Raw genomic sequence first — 7476 nt, forward strand, 5'->3', positions numbered from 1 at the left:
TGTTTATACATCTGGTGGTCGGGGTTTGCGAGTTAGAAATTCTATATTTTTGGAAATTATTTGTTGATCTGTAACTATAGAAGACATAGCCAGAATTAGCAATTGCTGGAAGGTGCCCGTTAACCTTATAATTTAAGGCCAGAATTCTTAATTGCTGGAAGCTGCCCGTTAACCTTATAGATTTAGTAAAGAACGGTTTAGTTTCAATTTTTATAAACTAAAAGTGACATATGCAATTTAGTTTACCGTAACGTCAATTTTTTTCCCATTTAGTTCATACTTTACGATCTTTCTAACCGGCTGGGTATCTTAAATCCCATTTTTAATGGATAAAAACTTGGTTATGATTAATTTGTAAACTTCTAAGTCTTATCTAGTAAGCAAGTATACCGCTTGGGGTAATTATTGGAAACTGTTAATTTTATCAGGCTTTAACTGAATCATTAAAATATTTGGTTGAGTATTTAAACGTGCAAAACAAAAAAACTTTGATAAAATTCTTATTTTTGAATTCTAAAATTCTTGTAATCATAAGTTTTTCAATTCTGTTTTGAAGCGTTTTGCATATGCTGTGAACTTTTTATTTGGTAGCATTCGCTGCAATGCAAAACTTCAAGATTTTTTGCTTCCATTGATAGGATTTTCAAAGGTAGAATTTATTGGATAGGTTTTAAAACCTCCGTATAACACACGTATTTTCTTTAGTAAATTACTGTCTTGAATTTTCCAGCGTAAATTTTAACTGTTAAGGTGCTATTTTGGGCTATTGTGAATTTACAGTAAATTTTGCTTTGATTGTTTAACAAACTTCTAAATCCAAGATTGTCTTAACCGTGTAATATCCAGTCCTTTTTAATCAATTTTTTGGTAGGTTTTCCATCGTACCTGATGTGTAGTGATCAGTCATAATTATAACCGGTAAATCTACAGAGTGTAGAGAAGTCTGTATAGCTTCCTTAAGAGGCCAAGTTACATCATGTACATAGGTAAAATTTTGACTTAGGTTACAAAGTTTCAAAGATATTTTTTTTTATTTTACTTGCGATGGTTGATACCCAAGTTTTCTGATCGTAAGCGTATTAGGGTGTTCCGTTTCCTATCTTATGGAAGAGGTTTTAGTAGTTAGATTAGATGTATAAAGGAGTTAGTAAGTCTCTCTATTTTAAGAGATGTGGTGTTAAGGCTAACGACTTAGAGCAGTGTTGTTATTTTTGGATCTCATTTAGGTGGGTCAGTTTAATAACTTGCATTTAGTTCTCTGGAATATTTCAATGTCATTGATTTTAAAGCAACACGTTTTTAAGTCAGGGGAATTTAGCATTAATTTGGTTGTCTGTATAGGCAAGTTTCTCTAATTTTCTAGTCTAAGTTTTACTAGAAAAAAAATGAGTAAAATTAGTTTGGATAGATTGATATTGTGATGGATAGCCTTATGATTTGAGTAATGTTTAAAATAGAGAGTTTGAAGTTTACGAACACCGTTACAAATCTCACTATACAGCAATTGAGCTTGTGTGTTTTAGTACTGCCATGGGTTTCAATAATTTTGGAACGTTGAGAGCATTAGTAGTTAAGATGAATTAAGTTTAACTATTTTTACCACAAGGCATCAGCAAGCAAGTGACTGTATAAAATTTAGCTTTCAATCTAATGTACCTACTATAGCTTTCAATCTAATGTACCTACTATAGTAACTAGTTATGTTTAATGCTGCTGTGATTTAAGCTTAGCTACTTTATATAGATGCTAGAACCCTTTGGTTTGTGTGGTCTATGGCAAATTGCTTTCTCAGCCTTGGGATATCTTTAAGTGATTTTTACCAATCCATTTTCACTAATCATTCTCGGTTAATTAAACTTTGCACATTTTTAAATTAGGTATGTTAAATTATAAGTAGCTTATAAAACTTTTGTATAATTCAGTAACCTTGGTTCAGGGCTTTTAATTTTTTTCTCACTTTAAACCATGTTAAAATAGAAAAAAACATTTAGTTCCTACGTTAGGGCAGTTTAAAACATTTTTAGATTTTTTCAAGGGTAGATACACGTATGTTAGAACCTATGCAAAGGTAGCCTAGGTTGAGTTTGTGCTAATGTTCAATGCTCTTGTTTTTGTAATGTGAATATCATTGACAAATTGTACTAATTCTAATCTTTTGTTTTCAGGCTGTGTAACTTATGGAAGTGGATAAATTGCAACTAGTCTAGTTGACATCTGATCTCCAATGAGTTCTCATAGCTTTTTTTTAAATTACGTAACACGAAAGAACGTAAGGTATGTTCTTGCATCCCACGTTCTTTTGCGCTTCATGATTTAGAAAAAAAAAAAGAATCATTGGAGAGATGTCAACTAGACGAGTTGCAATTTATCACACCCATAAGAAGAATGACGCGAAATATATACGCAACCGAGGCATACAGAAGAGAAGCTTAAAGTCGACGCACGTCAGCACAGAAAATATATACGTAATCGCTGCATACTGAAGGGGAAATGTAAGACGATGTAGCAAATAGAACCGGGAAAATGAAAACACTCATAGCAGCAGAAGATGGGATGAAATCAAATGAAAAGCAGATAGAGCACGAGAAGGTGAAAAGAGCACGAGAAGGTGAAAAAATCCATAGAGAGCAGCAGAAGACAGGATAATGAAAGCAGTGTATAGATAAAGAACCAAGAGAAAGCCGATGCGCAGCTAACAAACACTACAACTACAGTAGAAATGAAAACTTCATAACCCGATGCGCAGCTAACAAACACTACAACTACAGTAGAAATGAAAACTTCATAACCGGTTTTAATAATAAACTTTCATAACCGGTTTTAATAATAAACTTATCATGAAAAATCAGTTTTATTAATTATTTCACAACTTATTAAACCAATTTTATTTGCATCACAATTTTATATGCCGTTTGATGCAATAGTTCAAGTGTCTTCACAATTTACAGTAGTTTTTTGGTAATTTTAAGAATCATCCCAGTAGTTTAATCCTTCTTCCACGAGTTGCTATAATTTCTTTTTTATCTGCTTCAATCCGCGTGACTTCCTTTACTTACACCTTCAGTAGCTGAAAGAAAGAAATAATAAATTAGTAATTTTTCAGGTAGGAAGTTTTTAAACGACCAAGCTACAAAGATATTTAAGCTACAAAAAGATATTTAATTTGCGTAAACAATTTTAAACATAATCGGGTATATGAGTGTATATGAGTAAAGATTTAAAAAAAAAATAGCATTTGACTTGTAAGTATTTTAGAGGATACATTTTACCCTTGGTTACGAGATACAGCTTACTAGGGTATAAAGCATTGAGAATTTTGAATTTAATCGTTTCTAGTATCATGCTGGTTTATGAACAATCTTGAAATAATTTAAGTTTTACCAGAGTTAAAATAAGATTTTTAAAAAAAAATTGCATTTACACAATTGGTTGTTTAAATGCTTAATTAATCATAGTAACACTGAAAAATCATTGTTTTACGTAACTGGCCTTTTTAGGCTTACGGTTATAAAAGCTGTAGAGTGACTTACCTTTTTGCAGTATTTTGACTGAAGATCAATTTAATCAATATCCACTGAAAGCCATATGGAACTTGGACGAAACTTCAATCTGAAATAATGCAGCATTAATTTAAAACGAGATTTTCTAGTCCCATTGCTTGCCATTATTATCTTGACGGCTAAATATTAGTAAAATAAATTAGAGCGTCAAACTAACTGACCAATATATGTTAAATACCCAAAATTGGCAATAACCACTTATAAGGGGTTGGGGTGTACCAACCGATCTTTGGTAAATATTCCACAAATACATCTAACTCAGCAATCCCTTTAACCTCAATCTACAATTCCAATTTCTTTCATCAATTCAGATTTACTTTAAAAATTCATTAAATAAAGAGCTAACTGGTATAGTTATGCTTCATATTAACTACTGAACTGCCTATTCACCTATATGTAGTCGTAACTAGAATATTTTTCAATTGCAAACTTAATTTAAAATTGTCTAAACTAAAGTCAATAAAACTTGCATAAAATAATTTACACATGGCTCCCCACACTTTAAAACAATAATTTTTTTCCTAATTCATATGTATGAGCTGTATTAAATATTGTATTAAAAAATAAAAGCTTGAATGTTATAAATTCTGGTTTGCAATTTGCTTTTACAGCTTACAAAGTTAAAGGTTTTATCCACTTACAATTACAAAAGTCGTTTCCGTATGAGGTCCACTGTCATTAAGGTCGCCTTAAAACCTGCCAAGGGAATTGAGAATTGATGTGTGCTAATGTTAAGCAAAATCTCTTGTAACCCTTAACGAAAAGTCATAGTTTGAAAATATTAATTTGCATTAGGACTAATTTACATGGAACAATTTTCATACTAGATATTTTATATAGGTATCAACTCTCAGAATATCAAATTTCTATTGCCAGCCTGTCTAAATATCCTGATATAACGTTTTCAAAGTACCTTTCTATTAAACTTCCTTTCACTCCATTATCTAACAAACTCCAACTTTCTTGAATATGAAGCTGACCTTTTCAACTTCATTGAAAACTAGGTAGAATGCAAAGGATTTTCAACAGTTCAATAGATGAAATTCTTAAACCCAATATATTTTTTTTCATTGATATCAAGCTCCGTAATAAATAGTTGCCATAGTTAAACCCCTGAAAATCAAAATGCAACAAACTTCAATTAGCATCCTCCTCACCAATTTGAGAAACTTTAAACAAGCCATTAGCTAGAACTATTAACATTTAACGCGTGTTAGTATCTGATTTTATCAAATAGTATTTGCATCAAAATTTCCCAATCGCAAAGGCTACTAACCAAAATTCACCAGGAATCAATATATATCAGTAAACCTCTTGAGAAAGTAAACCTCACGTGTTCAAACCAAAGTCAGCCCTGAATGCATGCTATGTATTTTGTCAAGAATATACTTCAAGAAATATAAAACTAATACCTTAAACACTTCAGTCACGAATACCAAGATGAAAGTGTGAAATGAATCTTCCAAATCGCAGGAAATTTAAACTGATTCGTCTAGAGATCAACAAATTTAGAACAAAAAAAAAATCTTAGGTTTTATTTGTAGAAATAAAGATTTCAAGATTAATTGCCTACAGTTAAATTGCAGGAAAATTATTTTAACTAAAAAAACTTACAAATTTAAGAATCTAAGTTACTATGATGATTTATACTAATAGAAGATATATTTTATAATATTAAAATGTTAAATTTGGTACTAGAAAATATTATTACCAAAACTATCAGACAAGAAATTCTAAAAACACTTTTGTAGAAATACGAAGAATACTGGAAATTCAAACTAAATGCTTGAGAAAAACCATCTGAAATCAATAAAACCTCAAGTTGAAACCTGCCGCAAGAAATGTACAAGGGAAATTTCCATATGAATCTCTGAAAACAGTGTAGAAGGTAAAACAATTCAAAAGTAGTTTAGAAAGTCAGTCGCGAAAGGTCACCAAAACTGATGGAACATTACACTTGGAGAGAATTACAAATCCTCACATTTGTGAAGGAATGATAACCAAAATCTCTCAACCTAACCCGCAGCTGAAAGAAACCAACAAAGATCAATATTCACAAAGCTTAACCACAACTTCAAGAAACCAGTATGTGAAGAAAACACCAGAAGAAAACTCAGAACGGACAAGTAAACTTTAGAAAAATGCATTACGAAAACGATAAGACCAGAATACAACGCAATAGCCAGAAGAAATAATTCCAGCCGGTAAGAGACTACAATAAAACTCATGGCTTGATGAAAACTATATGAAGAAAACTATATGAAAAAAATAATAATTAGAAAACTAAGTGCTAAAAAAAACGAGATCAGAAGAGAACTCTGTATATAAAAATAGGATATTGGAAAATTACATAAAAAAAATATCAAATAGTAATATGAAAAGGACTATTTGATATATTCTAATATTAAACACCTGCAGTAACTTTATGTGAACTAACAATATTTTTGCCACTATAGTCTTTTATTAATGAAATTTACAGTTTCATACCATTTTCAATCTTTCCCTAGACATTTCGTTTTCGACTTCTCTTTAAATTTGTTTAACTGTTGCCGTCTTAACGTTCATCCTGTTTGTAATTCCTTTCTTTTCTAGTTCCAAAAACGATTTTCAAATACACCTGGAAGAAATTAAAGCATATAGTGTACATATTAAATCTTTTGACTACTATCTGTTCCAGAAGTAGCCCTGTTCTTTACATTGGAAGTATTAAGCAATATTTAAGTATTAAATAAAATTATTTCTTCCACTTTGGATCTGATTAAATTTTATAATAATAAAAAAAAAACTATTTTTACGAAAAATACATTAATTCCTCTTACCTTTCAAAACAGATACATTCTAATTACCCTTCTAACCATTGAAAACCCGTAGTTTCAACACTTCCAAGAAGCTGAACATCTGAATCTGAAAAAAGTTACATATGTACAGTCTTATACAGTAAGTTACGCACATTCACAATCTTACAACTTGTGACAAGTTATGCACATTCACAATCTTGCACGTTGTGACAAGTTATGCACATTCACAATCTTGCAAGTTATGCACATTCACAGTCTCGCAAGTTATGCACATTCACAATCTCGCAAGTTATGCACATTCACAATCACTCAAGTTATGCACATTCACAATCACTCAAGTTATGCACATTCACAATCACTCAAGTTATGCACATTCACAATCACCCAAGTTTGCAAGCTATGCACACACTCAAGTTATGCACATTCCTAGTATTGCAAGTTATGCACATTCCTAGTCTCGCAAGTTATGCACATTCCTAGTCTGGCAAGTTATGCACATTCCTAGTCTGGCAAGCTATGCACATTCCCAATCTTGCAAGTTATGCACATTCCCAATCTTGCAAGTTATGCACATTCCCAACATGCACATACACAATTTTGCAAATAATGCTAATTCACAATCTTGCAAGTATGCACATTCCCAATCTTGCAAGTTATGCACATTCCCAACATGCACACACACAATTTTGCAAATAATGCTAATTCACAATCTTGCAAGTATGCACATTCCCAATCTAGCAAGTTATGCACATTCACAATCTTGCAAGTATGCACATTCCCAATCTTGCAAGTTATGCACATTCCCAACATGCATATACACAATCTTGCAAGTTATGCACATTCCCAATCTTGCAAATATGCACATTCCCAATCTTGCAAGTATGCACATTCCCAATCTTGCAAGTTATGCACATTCACAATCTTGCAAGTATGCACATTCCCAATCTTGCAAGTTATGCACATTCCCAACATGCATATACACAATCTTGCAAGTATGCACATTCCCAATATTGCAAGTATGCACATTCCCAATCTTGCAAGTTATGCACATTCCCAACATGCATATACCCAATCGTGCAAGTTATGCACATTCCCAATCTTGCAAGTATGCACATTCC

At 31.9% G+C, this 7476-nt stretch overlaps 1 long non-coding RNA gene across 1 annotated transcript; it reads right to left on the reverse strand.

The window, feature by feature from the left end:
* Positions 1–4198: 4198 nt before the first annotated feature.
* Positions 4199–6473, reverse strand: LOC137616152 (uncharacterized). The gene is made up of 3 exons (XR_011039298.1): positions 6380–6473; positions 6048–6177; positions 4199–4256 (listed from the first exon to the last, which is right to left on the reverse strand). It is a non-coding gene; the product is annotated as an uncharacterized lncRNA (long non-coding RNA).
* Between the last annotated feature and the right edge of the window lie 1003 nt (positions 6474–7476).

The sequence above is a fragment of the Palaemon carinicauda genome, chromosome 22, assembly GCF_036898095.1.
Source record: "Palaemon carinicauda isolate YSFRI2023 chromosome 22, ASM3689809v2, whole genome shotgun sequence".
NCBI classification, from domain to species: domain Eukaryota; kingdom Metazoa; phylum Arthropoda; class Malacostraca; order Decapoda; family Palaemonidae; genus Palaemon; species Palaemon carinicauda.